Source organism: Cydia splendana, chromosome 23, assembly GCF_910591565.1.
Source record: "Cydia splendana chromosome 23, ilCydSple1.2, whole genome shotgun sequence".
Lineage (NCBI taxonomy): Eukaryota > Metazoa > Arthropoda > Insecta > Lepidoptera > Tortricidae > Cydia > Cydia splendana.
Window position 1 is genome coordinate 8,024,939 of NC_085982.1, and position 20,731 is coordinate 8,045,669.

Consider the following 20,731-nt stretch of genomic DNA (forward strand, 5'->3'; position numbering starts at 1 on the left):
ACCTAAGTATTATTAATATTTTATCAAAATATTTTTCGACGATATAAATATTAGTAATTTTATAACCCAAAACTGCTTAGGAAAGAAAATTAAAAGAATAAAAACGATTATCGTTTTAAAAACTTGTTATTTAAATGTACAGCGAATTGAGCGAATAAAATAATAAAAAAAAAAAATTCGGTTACTGATGAAGTTAAAGTGACGTCACAAAATTTGTGTCTCCCCCCCCTCCCCCATGTCACAATATGTCACATTTTCTTGACCCCCTCCCTCCCCCTAAGCGTGTGACGTAATTAATGGATGACCCCCAATGTGTATTTGCGTCTCACATTTTGCTTAATGAGTGAGTGAGACCACACAATTCAAAATTCAGAGGAAACAATTCAAAATTTTAATAAAATAACTTTACAGTACATATGATCCTATTTTCCCGCACTAGTGCGTAAAATAGCACTTTTCGTGCGATGTCAAAAGTTCAAAGGGTCATATGTGCCTACTGTAAAACGTTGTACGATACACGTGCGAATAGTCTTCGGTCGTGTTTTAATTTATCGCCACTCGTTTCGAATTTCCTCTTTTCCGCACTTGTATCGTAAATAACTATATATCGCCACTCTTGTACAAAATGCAACTTTTTCGTCAGTTTTTGAACAAGCAAATGAGCCTTTACGAGCTGGTGTGGTGTGTTTTTTAAACGGGTTATTTCCGGAACCGTCCTTTTAAAAGGATCTCAGGACTTAGGAGGATATCAGCGAATATTATTAAATCATGTTACATGTAACACAAAAAAGGGTGAAATTCCAGCGAAAACCAGTAACGAAACTCGCAAATTTAATTTTCATACAAAATCCTTTTAAGCATACTTATTAAATCCGGAATCCCATAGGCAGGGCAACCTTCGACCTTTTCGAATAAAATATCTTCCAACCAACCAGAGGAAAAAGGAAGTATTATTAGAAATGGTGTAGGCGTTTAAGTCGTTTTGGTATAAAACGGTTAGATTCAGACCAAATCCATGAAAATGGTATAAAAGAAACAGTACTTACAGTAGGTTTGTTTTATATTTAAAACGTGTTTGTAGCGAAAAAAATTATTTCGAATATTTTGTGTTCATTTCATTTGATTGCAGAAATAATGCCGATGACCCTGGCTTGTGGTTTTTACATGTCGTAGGTATACAGTGTGTTACCAGGACCCAGGCTTTTTTTAAGGGAGGTTAAAATATCGTAAGGGAGGTTAAATTTCAGACTTCGTTAACTTTCTAACAAAATTTTAATTGCCCGCACAGCACAGCAAATTAACAAACACACAGTAAATTGACAAGTAAGTGCTAATGACAGCTCTTCATACTTTGTGTATTGAGAGATTAAGATAACTACACCAAATTAAAGCCACTCTGGTCTCATTGATAAACTTTACTGCCAACTAAATTATACTTAAAAACAAACCCCACATTTTAATAAAATAATACACTAACCCCACACAATACGAGTACTTGACGTTGGTTTGGTACCTGTCTGAAGTGCTCGAGAATCCTTTCCTCAACTTGCACTGGCATGATCCCGTGCATGGCCCTTTCAGGCTGACCAGGGGCGATTGGCCTATTCTCACAAACTCGCTGAAAAGCCGCTGTTATCAATCGAGCATTGTGTGGATGTCGTCAATTTTGGAAGTGTTTTCTACAAAGCTTTAAGCCTTGAGCTGCAGTTCCGCGTGTATCTACAACTCTCGAGCATTGTAACCCATTTTAACAAAAAAGCTAATACCAGTTTTTCTAATATTTTTTGGTTTGTTTTGACAACCCGACGTGTTGACGACTTTTGAAATTGTCATGTCAAAGTTGACAAAAAACTCTTTAATTAATGTATTAAAACCTCCATACATGAACCCAATGATAAGGACCCCAATAATTTTACGATAGTTGTCTCAGTTTTTTACCCTCGTACCACGTGCGTTAGCGATATGAGTAACGACAATTACGCAGTACACCCACTACATTGCGTGTGCGAATTTTGGAAATTTAATTGAGCAGTTAATTTACATAATTATGATTTGCTAATACACGCAAACAACTGCTAATGGATCATATTATTACCAGTTTTAATAAAAGCCCGCAGGCCGGTAACATACTGTATGAAGACTTAGGTACCTACCTACTATGAAAAAAAAAATCTTTAGTTGAAATACGTAACAATTTGATAAGGGTTTGTTTTAATACATTTTCTCCGAAGTTTCAATCCAAAAAATATTGTTTAATAAGAACAAAAAATATAAATAAGGTAAATGATATTATATTGGTAAGGTTAACTGGAAGAGATCCCTTGAAGGGATAAGTTCGCCTTTGTACTAATGACGAATGTTATTTTTCCTGTTTTGTTTTGATTTTTGTACAATAAAGTGTTTTACTACTACTACTACTATGATATTTGTGCGTAAAATTTTAAGATTGTTGGATATAAAATTTATTACAGATTCCAATAATAAATAAATAATAATAAAACTCTTTATTTGCAAAAATACCGTAGAATAAGGTGGTAGGTATTAGAAAGATATTCTTGATAATCGAATTTAAACTGTCGTGAGTAATACTAACGCGACCATTTAGGCAGGCTATCGTGACCGCTAGGTACTCCATGCGCTGTTGGTACTTGAAAATGGAGACCTAAATCTCCTAATTCCTAATACACGAGTTAAACCCGGTTAGTGCTTGAAAATAGAGACGTACAGTTAAAAAACCGTGAGTTAAACCGTAAAATTATTAAATTACCTTAATATTCTTGATAAGATATTACAGTGACATATTTTGCTACTTAAGCAATCTAGTCCCGATCACTAAAGCGGTCGTCCCTTGTTAAACAGAGTTATTTAAGGATTGTATAAATGTAAATACAACACAAATCAAACGACTTTGAAGCCCTACCGTTGAAAGGATTAGCGTGTAAAACAAGTAGAATGGTGTTGATAGCGTTTCCATGTTTACCATAATAATATATCTACAGGATATATCTATCTTATCTCTATAATGATCGGAGCGACCCTTCCTGAGGTTGTGTAAAGGTTTTGGCTCCCGCGTGTGTTAATAGTTAGGTAATATGTCTGGCATCGTGGTTTTAACAGAAATAGACCGAAGTTATAGTATTTTACTTAACCTCCAAAATAATGTATTTTATTCGATTAAAGCTTTTAGACTTAGACCAAGAAAAGTCTGCAGAGATTTTGATAGTCCACGCAGTTCAAGTGTTATTTTAAACGTCAAATAAACGTTCTATTAGGTAAATGAACCGTATAAAATAAATAACACTTGCACTACGGGGGCTATCAAAATCGTTGCAGAATTTTCTTGGTCTAACTCTACCAATGCCAATTGTTAACTGATTTAAAAAAGCTTTTTAAATTAAAAGCTATTAAATAAAATAATATTTTGACTTGAAGCATTTTACGGGGCGACCCTTATATAAATTATTAGTATAATGACATATATTTCATAGTTCACAATTAAAGTCTTGTTTTTAGAATTTAAGAAAAACGGAAGGTTATTTATTATAGTTTTGAATATAATCCTTTCAAATGATTTATTAAATGCATAAAAAATACATTTTACATTACCTATATAATTTCTCTTTGTACCAAAATTACTGACAATCACAACTAAGTTTCTACAGCAACCGACGACCGGTCTGGCCCAGTGGGTAGTGACCCTGCCTATGAAGCCGATGGTCCCGGGTTCGAATCCTGGTAAGGGCATTTGTTTGTATGATGATACAGATATTTGTTCCTGAGTCATGGTTGTTTTCTATGTATTTATATATTATATATATCGTTGTCTGAGTACCCACAACACAAGCCTTCTTGAGCTTACCGTGGGGCTTAGTCAATTTGTGTAAAAATGTACTATTAAAAAAAAAAAAACTAATTATGTAGCTTAATTTCAAACTCGGATAAATCCATTCGACCCCCTTATTAGGAAATTTTTACACTATTACCTATTCTTAATACCAAAATCGCAAATTCTGACAGTTGGATTTATCTGACTTAGCGCCACTTGCACCATTCCACAAACCCGGGGTTAAACGGGTAAACCTGGAGTTACCATGGTTACCAATACAATTTGACACTGGCTTAACGGTTTAACCGCTTAACCCCGAGTTAGTGGCGCAAGTGGCGCTTAGAAGTTAGGTGACTCAGTTTCACTTGCGATCGAACCTACTGTATACCTGTGCGAAAAATTCTCTGTGAATTGTCGGTTTTCGGCCAATCCACAATTAAAAGGCGTTTTCGGGCTATAATTCATTTCCTTTGTCCCGTGCCGGGCCATTAAAAATGCTTTTAACAAATCTGCGGTCAGGTGACAATGGTTTTAAACGGTTCTTTATTTTGTTAACTCAGTGACCTTTGGAATTCGTGTAATAAATTTCAAAAATAACCCTTTATTTGTTTGGTTTTATTTAGGTCACTAGGAAATACCAAAATTACAATTTAATTGAATGAGTAACCGATAACGGTCTCTAGCGACGTAAATAAAAACCGGCCAAGTGCGAGTCGGACTCGCGCACGAAGGGCTCCGTACCATTACGCAAAAAACGGCAAAAAAATCACGTTTGTTGTATGGGAGCCGCACTTAAATATTTATTATATTCTGTTTTTAGTATTTGTTGTTTAAGCGACAACAGCAATACATCATATGTGAAAATTTCAACTGCTTAGCTATTACGGTTCATGAGATACATACAGCCTGGTGACAGACACACGGACGGAGAGCGGAGTCTTAGTAATAGGCTCCAGGTTTTACCCTTTGGGTACGGAACCCTAAAAAATAGGTCTATGCCAAAAACCCTACTGTAGGAATTCAAATGTTTCAATGAATCACTAAATAGTTTAAGTTCCGGAGTCACTAACTGGTTATTTACTTACGCAAAATAAATGTGACACTGTAAGGGTAACTTCTGGATGAGATTGGCTCAGGACCGGGACAAGTGGCGTACTAGAAGAGAGGCCTATGCTCAGCAGTGGGCGATTTATTATTTATTTATCGTATGGCAATAGGTACAGGTAGGATGATCAAATATAAGTAAAACAAATCTGGCTATTTTGACCCTAAAAGTGAGGTCATCGGCGTAACCACACATAACATACACATAGCGTATGCGTTACCATAGTTTTTAAGCCTTATAATATGTAATATGTACTAAGACAATGGGATCACTGTTATCTTGAAAATGGTGCTGATTTTCGGTTATATGGTCGTCAGTGTCAAAAGTAACGTTTTTGATTAAAGAAATGTCACTTTTGACACAGACAGATCAGTCTGCCCGACTCGAACTTTATGATACGTCAAATATTACTCTAGATACGATATGGATTAGATGTGTCAGTGTTAAAAGCGACGTTTTTGTTTGAAGATACGTCACATTTGACACTGACATGTCTAATCCATAAGGGCTTGTGCACAAATCACGCGAGGTTCGGTAGGGGGAGGGGGGGTCACGAAAACATCACGATAGATCACGTTGGGGGAGGGGGGTATAAGGAAACCTCGCGTGTATTTTTCTACAGTGAACGAAACTAAGAAAAAACCTACCACATGAGTAGATACTTTTTCTCGGTTTCGTTAAACATAAATCTTCACTCTGCACTTCAAAATAGCGAGTCTATTTAACGAAAATAGAAAATTAAACAAGATTTTCTATATACAATACTATTTATCTTAAAATTAGGTCGAATGAAAAAAAATCTAAAAATACACGTGAGGTTGTGTGGGGTTGGGGTGGGGGGAGGCGGGATAGCCAAAACCCTCACCAAATATCACCAAGGGGGAGGGGGGGTCAAAAAGTAGGCTAAAACATCCGCGTGATTTGTGCACAACCCCTAACGTATCTAGACGTAATATTTGACGTATCTTAAAAAAGTTCGAATCGGGCCGAGTATCATATCGGAATTTTAGTTATTCGATTCGATGTTAGCGATTCGGAAGCAGATCGAATACATAAATTCGACTACGCCTGTTTGTTTTGGCCGGACACTAATGAGATCCCAAGCGGTTTTCATATTGATTATCACTGTATACAACACGCAAAGTAATCAAATAAAAATTAAATAAAATTACTTCTAAATGGAGTAGCTATATATAGACATACATAGACATATAAAGGACTATGCGTCAAAATTGCCCAAAACCAACAGAGTTAGGTCATTAGATAGGTATTTATCTGTAAGTACTTCATTTCGTTCTATGGGCACCAAGCGGAATTCCATTGCAGAACTGAGATATTGGTATATTAGTCAAAATGTCGTCACCCCTATTACCTAGGCAATAGAGACCTCCGCCGGGCGAGCGCAGCAAATCATTCAGTGTGCTCGCCCGGTGGTGCGCGAACATCTTCCCTGCAGCAATTAATTTACTTACTTGGACTCTATTGCCTAGGTAATAAGGGTGACGACATTTTGGCTAAAATACCAATATCTCAGTTCTGCAATGGAATTCCGCTTGGTGCCCATAGAACAAAATGAAGTGCATAGACATACCTATCTAATGACCTTACTCTCATTTCTGTTGGCGTTGGGTCCAGGCTCCATACAAAGTTGCCCATGGTCCTTTATTTATTTATTTATTTTAATCTTTATTGCACAATACATGAAGGTACAAAAGGCGGACTTAATGCCTTAAGGCATTCTCTACCAGTCAACCAATGGGTCAAACCAGAAAGATTAAGTAGGTGCAGTGTCTTATATTAATATATTGCCATTGCCTTAACCATAACAATTCACAAAGTTACAAACTCCAGTGTCATAACCAGTTTGTCTGACCTACGTAAGTTGATGTAGGTATGTGCAGTCGCCATCAGATATATTGGAGCGGCCGATGTGCTCACAAATATCTGAACACGCCTCTATTGTCAAAGCGTTAGAGTGCGTGTTCAGATATTTTTGAGCACCTTGGGCGCTCCAATATATCTGATGACGACTGTACTATGAGAACAAACAAGACAAATATAAAGAGGTTCGTGAATAGACGGCCTTTATCTCAACGAACACGCGCGGTGAGAAATTACGAACGAAAATTGTATTTGTGGGGGAGGATCGCTAAAGAAATATATTTTTAGGCGGAACTTCTCTACCCAAAGGGTAAAAACGGGACCCTGTTACTAAGACTCCACTATCCGTCTGTCTGTCACCAGGATGTATCTCATGAACCGTGATAGACAGTTGAAATTTTCACAGATGATGTATTTCTGTTGCCGCTATATAACAACAAATACTAAAAAGTACGGAACCCTCGTTTTTTATTAAGAAAGTACCTAGCATTTTAACCCCAAGAGTGGAAAAGTAATTTGATGCACGATCGAGTGCCTTCGTCATTTTGGCTTACGAAGCCATATTATTGCGGATATGATATTCAACTCTATTGACAGCTGTTAAAGTTCGGAATATGTTTTATTACCAGTGATCGTTAATTTTCCAGCAATTTTGGTGCAGCATTGTTGGTTGAAAGCATCTGTATGCCATACTCTAGGTGGAATAGATAATTAGGGTTAATAACAGTAATATTAACCTTAACCAATCCTCCCCCTAGAAAAAAATTGAAGAAAATCCTTTATTTTTACTATGCTGCTCCAAAATTGCTGGAAAATTAACGATCACTGTTTATTACATTCAGTAAGGGTTAAGTGATACTGATAATTTTGAATGATAAATATTTAATAGCGTTCATTTGGATTTCATTTCTAATGTTCTACAGTTAGTATTTTCCTTCCGTTGGTTCAATTTTGGAACCATTCGCTTGCTCGGGTATCAATTAGTAGCACGAGAAGTGAAACAAAATTTTTTTCCCCTTCTAAACGAAACATTTTCAACAGTTTCTATAGACAACTGTTTAATTCATAAAAAGCTCAATTTTTTCACTAATAAGCTCATGCATTTATTTGACTCCGACTTTCATTCACTCATTTGACCTTACTGAAGTCAAATTGCTATCTCATTCATGCTTGTTCATACCCAGTGCTATAGAAAGGGATGGTAACATCTTAAGTCGCCACTTGGTACAGCGGCTAGGTACTATTAGACGGATTAGACCCTAGCTAAAAAGCTCCGTTTTACAAATAAGCTCTTTGTCTCACCCATTTATTTGACTCCGACTTTCATTCACCCATTTGACCCTACTGAAGCCCAGTTGCTATCTCATTCATGCTTGTTCATACCCAGTGCTATAGAAAGGGATGGTAATATCTTAAGTCGCCACTTGGTACAGCGGCTACTATAGACCCTAGCTATCCTGTCAGAAACATTCTTTCACGTTTTTACAAAGTTAAGTCCTGTCGACACCTTTGTTTTTAAAAGGGTCTTGCGGGTAAAAAGGTTCGGGGTCGGGAAGGGATTTGAGATTGTCCTGCTTAAAACAGGGCTGAACCACGTACTTTTATATAGGGCATACAGTGTGGAATAAAAGTATGGGCCCTGGAGGCCTGGTGCCTTAAATTAAGTTAGCTCGTTTTACTTAAAGGAAACATTATTTTATCTACTAATAATATACCTACTACTAAATAATATACCTTTAAACGAGTAATTCTAATATATTTATTTATGTATAAATTTCGGGGATCTCGGAAACGGCTCTAACGATTTCGATGAAATTTTGCTATATAGGGGTTTTCGCGGTCGAAAAATCGATCTAGCTCTCTGTCTCTGTCTTATCTCTGGGAAAACGCGCATTTATGAGTTTTTATTTATTTTCTCCCAAATATTTTTTTAAAAGTAACAAAACAACATTTGAATTTTTTTGAATTCGCTTGTCTCATCGGGAATCGAACCGACTAAGAATTCCAAAAAATAAACATTTGCTATTATATTCTACTAGTCGATGCAGTGAATGTTATTGATAACATTTCTCCAAGAAACATTAGGCCTTACACTCGTCTGTCGTACAAAATATCCATAAAATCAATTATTTAGTACTCAACTCAAGAATATTTTTAAACAAGCAAAATTGAGAAAAAAAGAGAAATCATTGGATGCAGTTTTGTTTATTTTTTAAATAAAAAAATGTATCCTTTAGTATACCTTATTTAAGTAAGGTTTTACGGCACTTTTTCTCCAGGGCCCATTATTTTTTTCCATCCTGTTTATGTATGTTGAGATGATTATAACGCAGGTGTAGGGTTTAAAACCATGATCTTACAGTGCATAGGTAAAATAACTTTTCTCAAAAATGGACGGCAACGTCGACTTTGCCGTTTAAAAAATAGGTTGCGAAGCGCGTAGTTTATGGTCAGTCAAAAATTAAAAAGTTAAAAACATTGCAGTCTCGATTTTGGGCCTGCAATGTTGCATACAAATTCCATTATTTGTCGAGTTCCAAACTTTTTAAAAGTTGAAATGGCCATATCAAATGAAGGCACAGGCCCATTAAACAGCCAAACAGATGATTAGTACCGCGACTATTTAGCTGTCTCAAATAGGTTGGCGTATTTTCGGCAGAAAAATACACTTCTATTTTTTTATTAAAAAAATAAAAAGGCGGCAAAGCTAATTTTTTCAATTGTTTCTACTTTTTTCTGTGAAAATATATACTTAAGAAAGTTGTTTTTGTAAAATATTTTTATGATATTTATATTTCTTGCACCATTTTTGAGAAAAGCACTATATATGACTCGGCTGGAAGGCTACTTGCTGGCTTCGGATTCAGTTAAACGGACTCCCAAGGTCGTCCGTTTAAAACGAATCCTCAGCCTGCAAGTAGCTACTTCCGAGCCTCGACAATAATGTACTATTAACTAGCGGAATTGGTAACACATTGGACCGGCAATCCAAAGATATGGGTTCGATCGAGTCCCACTTTGATCAGATTTTTTCATTGTGATTGACATCTATACAATTTACAACTTTAAGGCTTTTAATATTTATACATTTTAATATTTTGTGTTATATTTATATACCATTGTATATAACTACTTTTCAACTATAATATCAATTGTAATTTAATGATTTGCTTTGTTTTGTATCCTGACGATCGCTATACGATAAGTAATTGCTTCTGTATTCTTTTACATTAACTATGAAAATTGTATTGAGAGATCAATAAACTAAACAACTAAACTAATTTATATAATTTTTATTAAACTTCTGTTTTCAAAAGTATCCCTATTTCTCTCCAAAAACTATAATACCTACCGTTTCGTTCCTTACCGAAAAGGTAGAAAATAATTTTCCTCACAAAGCAGGAAAATAATCTCCTTAGTCATTTGAAAAAGGAAGATGTCAGCTCGCCGGAGCTCTCAACTGTCATAGCTTTAAAAAAGGAACACTTTTGAATTTTAACCGTTTTCGACGTTCTTTTTATCTTAGATTTTTAACTTTAATTGGTGGTGAGATGATAAAGTTGAGATAAACTTCTATGCTATCGGCAACGGATTTAGCTTAGTCAAATTTAAGGGTTCCGTACCCAAAGGGTAAAAACGGGACCCTATTACTAAGACTCCGCCGTCCGTCTGTCCGTCTGTCTGTCACCAGGCTGTAACTCATGAACCGTGAAAGCTAGACAGTTTAAATTTTCACAGATGATGTATTTTCTGTTGCCGCTATAACAACAAATACTAAAAACAAAATAAAATAAATATTTATGGGAGCCCCCCATACAACAAATGTCATTTTTTTTGCCGTTTTGTGAAAAAATGCAAAGAGATGGCTAAAATTCGTTCAGGATCCTTATACACAGACAAGGGGTTAAACCACCGAAGTATAAGGTTTTACTTTAGTTAGAATTTTTGTTATAATCGCAATATTCTGCAGTCCGCAAAGATTTTTAATAGTAATTATAATCAAAGAGAATTTAGACTAGAGGAATATTGTTAAAGTAAATTACATATGTAGTCAGTAGATGGCGATACTTTTTGACATTTAACTAATTTAACACACCTATCAGTGAAAAAATAAGGATCAATGGCGTTCTAAAAGTTTTAATCAGTTGTGTCGAAAGATGGCAAAATAAATAAATAAAATAAATATTATAGGACATTTTTACACAAATTGACTAAGCCCCACGGTAAGCTCAAGAAGGCTTAAGAAGAAGCAGAGGGGGAAGGAAGGGGGGAAGAAGAAAATGTACTGATTATATAATTTACTTTGACAATATTCCTCTATTTCAAATTCTCTTTGTTTTACATAATTAAACAATCCGCCCCAACACTTAGGTAGGTTCCGAATCCCACCAGGCGGTTATTTCTGGACTTCGATTAACCATTAATTAAGTAATATTATCTTATCACGGAAGTAGGTAGGTATAACGCTAATGATCAATTATTATCGCAACTTCCCTTGAGAATGTAGGATTTTAAATGGAGAGTAAGTATCTACCTATTAGGTAGATAAATCATTTTAGAAAAATAATCTCTATGGCTTTTGGGACGAACTTATTTTGTAGCCGTTTTTTTGGTAAATAGGTAAGTAGATATAGCTGGCCAAGCAAATCTTGTCAGTAGAAAAAGGCGCGAAATTCAAATTTTCTATGGGACGATAACCCTTCGCGCCTACATATTTTAAATTTGCCGCCTTTTTCTGCTGACAAGATTTGCTTGACCAACTTTACCGTAGATAAAGTTCCCTATTCTGTACACCACAAGCGCAATTTCACAAGTAGGTAGGTAGTAGGTATGTCCTAAAAACATCCTGTGTTATGAAAAAGCATTATCGTAACTCAACAAAAATACCTGCTTAATTTTTTTTCGGTAGTTTAACGAAAACAGAATTTCGATAGCAAATGAAAAACCTGCTCTTTTACGATATTTATATTTACCTAGATACTGCATAATGTTATGCAGTAAAATAAATATGTACTTACTTAATGAATATTTTATTTAACTGCAAATCGAACCAAAGAGCAAATAGTTCGAGGAATTATTTTAAATTATGCATAATCGCAATTAGAAAATAGCGCAACGGCCCTAAGGATACCTATAAAATATTTGTCGGCATTTGCCGCAAAACGTAAAATAAAACTTACATTTGCGTACGAATCGTCGGATGCGAAACGTTCTACTAACTACGATTAGCAATCACTATAATTTCTACCAACCTGTTTATATGTTCCAACAATTCCAATAGGAGTAGAAACTGAGCGCAGTTCACTATTTTATTTTAACACAGAACACAACACAACCTATAAAAATCTAAAACACTAATCCGTCACAATAAATCCTAACGATCACACACTGATTCCCGATAAATACAAATTTAAACACGTTTCACAAAACACTGAAATCCATTTTACGTTGTAAAGTCGACGTCTGTTACTCATCAAGGGTGGTTTTACGATCGTAAACGCCGCGCGCGATGCAAATGGACACAGATACACGTCCTTACTACACGAGCGCCGAAGCCCGACTGACTTCGCTTTGCGCGCGTCCCGCCATCTTCAGATCCGATATTCGAAATTCGAAATTTGAATTTTACTAGAGTTGCGCCAAATTTAATCGTACCTATTCTATGCTAGCAAATAATCATTTGTAACTTTTGCGTGTGTTATCTGGCTTAATTACTCTGGAATCAACCCCTGAATAAAATTACCGATAACGTTTTAAGGTGTCGGGCTGTCGGCAACTATTCGGATTACTACCGGTTTAATTTCCTTACCGATTTAATGAATCTCGGTCTGTGTTTTAGTAATTAGAGCCCGGATTCCCGGTATTCGTTTGATGGTGCTCCATTTTGGAAATGTAAACGTTTGGTGCGCCGATGTTTGCGCCTGTTTTCTTACTTTTTATTTGATGTTTTGGTTTTGATGAATTCAATTATGTTTTTTACCATCAAAATGAAGTCATAATTAAGACTGTAGTACTATTTATGAGCTTTAACCACTCTATTAATGTATAAAGAGTAAGTATAATATATATATTTTATAGTTCAGTCAGTATTTTCTGTTATTTATGGCTGCTCAAATAATAGGGATGTAGAGTCTAAGCGAAAAGAGAAGAGTAATTGTGCCTACTTACACTCGGTAATTATTATCTAGACTATCTACTTAGGTATAAATAGTATTGTACCTATTGTGTTATTAAGATTAAGTGTTTTATTAGAGGTTTAGCTAACATTTGTATTAAGGATGACCCACGTTAGACCGGGCCGTATCCGGGACGGATCTTCCGGCGCATCGTTTTCTATGGAAAGCATCACGTGATCGCCTGTCATGTCATAGAAAAGTGAGCACCGGAATCTCGGGCCGGTCTACCGTGAGTCATCCTTTACTTGTTATTTTTGTTGAAAGCTGATATATAAAGGATGCCTAATAATGTCAAATACCGAATAATAATGCTCGAATGTCAATATCAAGTAATATGATGGGACTTTTTCTAAGCCTTTTCTAAAGTAGGCGTAAGCTTTATTTGTACAACCACAGAATAAATAATAGTACTAGGTACAGAAAACGCACTCTCTAACAAAACGCGTCTGTAACGATCAGGACAGATATGGCCGCCATGTGGCGACAGCACCACACGCGGCTTATGGCTAGCCACCAAAATTGGTGTGGAACGGATGTAGTGAGCCACGCCTGGTACAACTGAAATAAAAGATCGCTCTCATAATTATAATATTCTTGTTTCGCCCCATGTTATACACCTAAAAGCAATGAAAACAAGTCATTCTGTATTAAAATTGCCACACCAAGTGCCCCGTTATATTGCTAAACCTTAGCAAATCACCGTAGTGTAATCCTGAAGAATGACATATGTCACGCCGACGTCTTATTTTCGCGGAAAAAGAATAAAAACGTGTCGGCGTGAAATATTTGATTCTTGACCTTATTGTGTTTACATTTTTTTACTTCCCTACCTTTTCGTTCCGTACAAACACATTTTATTTTATGTATCTGAATTTATTTTTCAGTATTTAAGGCGTTGATTATTTCTCCAAGCAATTTTTTGATCCTTTGTCACAGAAAAAGGAACTCTTACCTTTAAATCTTTAGAAAATTCCTGTTCGTACGGGACAATGGTAGATGGTGATAGAACTCGTGGAATGCTCCATTTGATGCTATATAGTAATACATTTTCTACTCACTTTTTTATCTTCCGCATATATTATTATATGCATATATTATGCATATGTATATATATATATATATATATATATATATATATATATATATATCCTTGATTCCTTGTCAAATCAAATAAAATCGATACATTTCAATCGAAACTCGCGTATCTCTACTCTGTTTAATACTTAAAATTCTAAGTTTGGCCGTAGCTTAACTTCACTTACGCCTATTCGGTTTTGTGCGTTCTACAGTGATTGGCCTATAAGAAATTGGTACCGCAAACACCTGCCGTTGTACAGGGGCCTTACCATGATGTCCTTATTGCGATTCTGTTTAGGACATAAACCGAATTGCTAAAGGACGGAGCTATATAAGTCGCATAACTCCATCCCTTAGCAATTCAGTTTAAACAGAATCGCAATAAGGACATCATGGTAAGACCCCATAGGTCTAAACGCATTCTTTACTTTACTTTTTTTGATCCGCGCGCTTGACTTAGAGTCCGTTCAAAAGGGGTTGTTATATATGCAATAAGTCCGCCTTTTTTGCGTTCATCATCATCATTATAAGCCAGAGGACGTCCACTGCTGGACATAGGCCTCCCCCAAAGAGTACCACAACGACCGGCCTTGCGCCACCCGCTTCCAGCGGACTCCCGCGACCTTTACCAGGTCATCAGTCCACCTTGTGGGGGTCTACCCACGCTGCGCCTTCCGGTACGTGGTCGCCACTCGAGAACCATCGGTTCTTCGTGCAAATTTTGGCGTTATATATAGTTTATATTAGTAAAATGATTTCATAAATGAACACATAGATACAGAACAACACATACGCCTTATGGCTCCTCTACACGAATGGCCAACGCCGGCCAATCCAAGAGACGCAGCCATGCGGTAGACTGAGATAGCAATATCACTTGCTCCCTCTAATGCATAAATGCGTCCCTTGGATTGGCCGGCGTTGGCCATTCGTGTAGAGGAGCCATTACATTTTACTTACTTCCATCCGACATCCGACATCGGATCGGGCAATGTGAAAACGCTCTTATACTGTTTTATGCGAACCTTTTAATACGGTCGACTTCTAAGATAAGTTTACACTTTTGCACCTTACTCCTTTCTAATAAGGTGAAAAATGTAAACATATCTTTGACGTCGACTGTACAAACATTAGCCAACTGCTAAGGATTCACATACCCCAGTTCGAGAAACGACGTATTTATTTGGGCAATGATTAGAGACTAGTCACTAGACCAAACCACACACAGTCACAGTCCCTACCTCACCACAAGTCCTATATGTATAATCATCAGAAACCTTTGATGTCTGTTCCATGTAGTTTGAGCCTGAGGTTGTTTTGCGGTCAAATATGTAACTTACGGGTTGCATAGACTGTGGCTACGTCTACCTAGATTTTATGATGTTTAATCGAAATACGAAACCGAAACCGAAAATAGGTAGACCCATCGGTGCGACCGAAAAGTGCCTACGAGAGTGTTTTTCAGTTTTTTGGCCGAAACCGCGAACGTTCGTCCGAACCATGATTTTTATGACAACCTGCCGAAACTTCGGTCTGACACTGATATTTTAGTATTCTAACAATGTTGTAGCTGAAGCTTAACTTAGGAAGCAATTTTTGAAATCCAGTCCCGAAGGGCAAATAATAAGGTTGTAGGTGAACGCCTTTAACACGGACGTTACTGCCGAAGTGTAGTCTAAACTATTAAAACTAAATATAATAGTATTCTACATAATAAATACCCAACACTGAAAATCTGCGGTAAATATATTAATGGGTGACATGCAACACTTCGCAAATCTTAACAAAGTATTGATTACAAAGGCCTAAAGACATGTTTCTTAATAAAAGTTGTAAGAACTTTATACAAATAAGATTAATTGTAGATGCTTTGCTTTGTGCTTTTAATTATGTCGCACCGAGTTGGGTTTCCAAAGAAAATTTTCATTTAGTTTACTGGAACTAGAAATTTATAGTTTACCTACTAGGATTTCTTACTTTCCCAGCAAGTTTTCAACTAACTGCGCTGGAAATTCGTAGTACTACGAACGGAAAAACGCCCGTCATTTTGAAAACATAACTGTGAGTGTTAAGGGGCCCACTGATTAACAGTCAGCCGGACGTTATCGGCCGGTCAGTTAGAACAAATTTTTGACATTTCCGAACAACTGACAGGCCGATACCGTCCGGCGGACTGCTAATCAGTGGGCCCCTTTAGGCCCTATCTTCATACATCGCAGCGGAGTGCGCATGGGGGGGGGGGGGGGGGGTGAGTGGGACGGAGACTGTAGAAATTCTCGTAGGCGGCAGAGGATGGAGCAATAAAACTCAGCTTGGCTTCTCAGATGCAGGAGGGTCGAGGTGGGAGAGGTTTCTTCTTTTCCTTTTAGTTGTTTCCTAGTCGGCTGCTGGTTCTGGACTGACTCTGAGCGGGCGACGTACCTACTTTTATCCCCCGCTACCCGCGTGGATCGTGAGAGATCGGCGCATGCGCGCAGACTTCCTATCTATCTCTTTCTAATATGAAACCTCTCCTTTCCTCGGCCCTCATGCTTTTTTTATTTATTATTTTTAATAAAATATTGAACTTACAAGTCGTATAAGTTATTTCTTATGCTATCCTACCTAACTTATTTTTCTAATTAGACTCTTTTTCCTAATTAGCCTATTATCACATTCTTGTTTGAAAGGCGCAAAGGTCGCCGCCGGCGACCCACACTTTGCCCCTCCCGTTATACAGAGTTACGTAATGAAACACAATAGGAGGATATTTTATTATTCACAAACTTTGGCTTACTTACTTACTTACTCCTCTGGCGCAGCGGACCAAAGTGTGTCTTGGCCTCCAACACGACTGCTCGCCACTGATCCCGGTCCTGTGCCGTTTCTCGCCAGTTCTCAATCCGTAGCTCGCGCAGATCAGCGTCCACCACATCCGCCCATCGATACCTAGGTCGGCCGACCGGGCGGCGTCCTATCGGTTTTCCCTCAAACGCTCTTTTCACCGCCCGGTCACCTTCCAGTCGCTCAAGATGGCCGAGCCACCGAAGCCTTTGCGCCTTTGTCACACCAATGATGTTTGGTTCAGCAGCTAGTTCTTCAACTTCGGCGTTTTTCCGGATTCTCCAACTGCCATCGGGTCTCTGCGGGACTTGGCTTATCTAAATTATATCTTAATTATTTTATTATCTAATTACATTTTATTAATATAAACGCGCGTCGTGTACAATAACCCTATTCCGTACAAAAGAGACTTCCTTATACGTCAACGACAATGTCAACGATTAAAGGATGACTTACGTTAGACCGGGCCGTGTCCGGGCCGGAGCTTCCGGGGCTTACTTTTCTATGACATGCCAGGTGTGATCAGGGTAGAAATAGTAGATTGTGTCACAATGGAGCAAAATGGCATATTTACGGCGAGGGCGTAACATTGAATCCTGAACGAAGGGAAGGGTTCTACAATTGAATAGTCCAATTCAAATTACGCAAATCCACCAAGTATAAATTATAATTAATTAATTAACACGCAAGTTGAGCAAGACGTATCAAGTAACAAGTCCTAACAATCCTAACATGTCTGACATACGCTCTGTGCGTGGGGTGAACGGCCTCGGGACAAATGGGAGAAACTAAAGGGGAGGAAAACTAAGAGTTATTCGTACTGGAAAAGAAAATACTGGGATCCTATAGTGTATCTGTGTTTTGTAGCCATTAATTGATAAATTTCTAAAACTGAATCGTCACAAAAATCATATAATTGTCAGATCTGCTCATATTCACGAGAAATGGTTGAGAAATGTGACCTATGCGGCTACCACGAGTTGGCATTTCATATTTACGTTAGTGACTGCGTGAACTCGATCGCATTCCCTCTGTATCGCACCAATATCAGTGCGATCGACAGTGCCGGATTTGCAGTCTTTGCCGCCCAAGGCCCCAGGCCCTGTATCCGCCCCTTTCTCAGCACCCATTATATTGACTACATTTGGAGTTATTTCTTGTTATAATCAGCGAATTTTTTGTCACAATTTATATCCGCCGCCCACACCGCCCCTAATATCTTGCCGCCCTAGGCCCGGGCCTACTTGGCCTTAGGGCAAATCCGTTTACGCAGTTGCTAACTTAAACGTCAAATATTAATTTAAAAAATGGAAAGCCGTAAAATTTATGAAAATTTCGGGACACTGTTTTATTCTCTGAGGATAAAACAAACTCATGATTGTCTGCTTCCATTTATTTTCATTACACATTTTTTTTTGTTTTTACACTACCTACTACACCCGGCATTTTTCTACCGTCCATTCCGTTACCGTAAGCACTAAGCAATAAGCATGGTAGGTACCTATAAGTACAAAAAACGTAGCGGAATAGGCAACGTTTTGATGAACATTTTTGTTAAATAACAATGTCACTTTTTGCAACCGTCTACTTTTAATTCCTTGCCATACTACATCACTCTTCGTGCTATATCATAATCCGTATGCGTTCCTCATAAACATAAAAGTATAGCGAATATTTCTATCAGTAATATAAGACGACCTGTGAGAAAAACGGGACAACTAAAGAATAAAGACTGCTAGCCTTCATAGAAACGAACTTTATAGAAGGCTGTTATTTTGATTTTGTTTTGAAGATTGTAGCGATTCCAATAAACCTAACATTTAAATCATTCACGTTTGGAACACATATTAAATCACATTTACCGGATCTATCCCGAATAAAACGGTTAGATAAAATAAAAAGCTCAGAAATAAGTAAAAAAACCAAGATCGTAGATGCCCTGGAACACTGCATAAACATGAAGTGGAAATGGGCAGGACATGTAGCTAGGCTACCTTATACAAGGTGGACGAAGCGAACCACGCTCTGGAAAGGACCACCAGGCAAACGCAGACAAGGGCGACCACAGGCAAGATGGATAAAGGACATAACAAAGCACGTCTCTAGCAACTGGCACACCAAGGCTCAAGACAGAGAGAGTTGGCGCAAACGAAGAGGCCTTTACTCACGAGGAGGTCCGCTCATTCAAATAAAAAGTATAGGTAAATTGTACATATTATATAAATATTAAAAAAGTTATATGTAACCTTAGTTTGTAAACTTTAGTTAGTAATGAGTTGGAATAAAAGGCTTTTTTTTTACTATCCCGAATTTGCAAACTTTTTCATACACTTTTCGTCGGGTACTTGCACAAATCTCTGTTCTGACATTTTGCTGGGACATCAGTTAGCCGCGACCATGACCAGTGAAACCTGTGTCGAAACATCGGTCAATAAATCAATATAAATTCGGGTCTATTCCGGTTGTACAGTCGACGCCAAAGATATGTTTACACTTTTGCACCTTACTCCTTTGTAATAAGGCGATATCTTTGACGTCGACTGTACCTACATGTGATTTAAAATGAAGCGAGTCTGTATCATATTATTACGATAATACAATGTTTTCAAGTAACTTCGCGGAAACGTTCCGCCCTGTGCAAGTGTGCAAATACAGTGTGAGCATTTGAGTGACATCCTATTTCCTTTGTTATAGCGAATTTGAAATGCAGCGTGTTTCTGAGTCAGGTGTTTTTGAAACAGACGTTTCTTAGCGATCTGAAAATGTAATATTAATAAACTGGATGTTTTGTTATGGCTTTTAGAGTCACATGAATACATCCGACAAGCAATGTACAAATTGCAGAACATTCCCAAAAAGCGGAAACGTTCTCAGAACATTCTGCAACATGGAAATTTATTGTTCCGCCATCTTGGATTTTTTCCAAAAAAATTTTTTTGTCTTAGGAATCTAGAGGCCTCGCTCGGACCAACATGAAAAAATAAAATAAAAAAAGTCGGCCATTTTGATTTTTTTAAATGCAGTTTGTTTTGTCTCGGGGCCCTCTATGACATTTGGTCGAGCACCCCCACCTATCGCGCACCGTTTAAAAGTTGCCATACAAAATAGAAGTGGCCAGTTTTCCAGCAATTGTAGCATTTTTCCAAAAAAAATTTTTTCTTACGTATCTAGGGGACCCCGAGATTCCGTGACCAAAATTTCAGCGCGCTAGGACAAGCTTGAAAAAATAAAATAAAAAAGTCGGCCATATTGAAAAAAACATGACCGCGTCAAAAACTGCCAGGGTCCCTCTATGACATTTGGTAGAGCACCCCCCACCTAGGTCTGACCGTTTGGCCGGGCCGTCATACATTTTTCTGACCGGAAGCGGTAGACCAAAAGTCGGGGTAAGGATACTACACCTAAACTATCTTGAATATTCATGGTATAAACTACGATAAATACATAAATTCTCGTTCTCGAGAACATTCTCAGAAGTTACCGAGAAATTCTCATGTGGATAGTTTCGCAACTTTGGAAAGTTCTCGTGCGTGCATTGCTACACCCGACCGCCAAAAATCTGCTCCCATACAATCGAAATCATACCTAAACCATGCTTAAAGGCCGAGCCACACCGGCTGCGTGTGCAGCACGTGTGCGTCCCTGTCACACCGGGTGACGCGCACGTCACGCAGCGCACGCCACGCAGTGTGCTGTACACGTCACGCAGGCGCACGCTGCAGCTCGGTCATGCCATGCGTGCAGTAAAATAAAATACTCCTGCGACAGTACATCATGTTATTATACTGTTACTTATACTGAAATAAATGGTATTCTATTCTATTATACTCCTGTTGCAAATGG

General features: G+C 37.7%; 1 protein-coding gene across 1 annotated transcript in view; it reads right to left on the reverse strand.

Annotated features, from left to right (window-relative positions):
• The window catches only part of LOC134801803 (B-cell receptor CD22-like), a 700,667-nt gene extending 687,800 nt beyond the window's left edge, over positions 1-12,867 (reverse strand). The window contains exon 1 of the mRNA XM_063774411.1: positions 12,065-12,867. The gene's annotated coding sequence lies outside the window, so the exon portion shown is untranslated. The remainder of the gene's footprint in view (positions 1-12,064) is intronic.
• Positions 12,868-20,731: the final 7,864 nt, after the last annotated feature.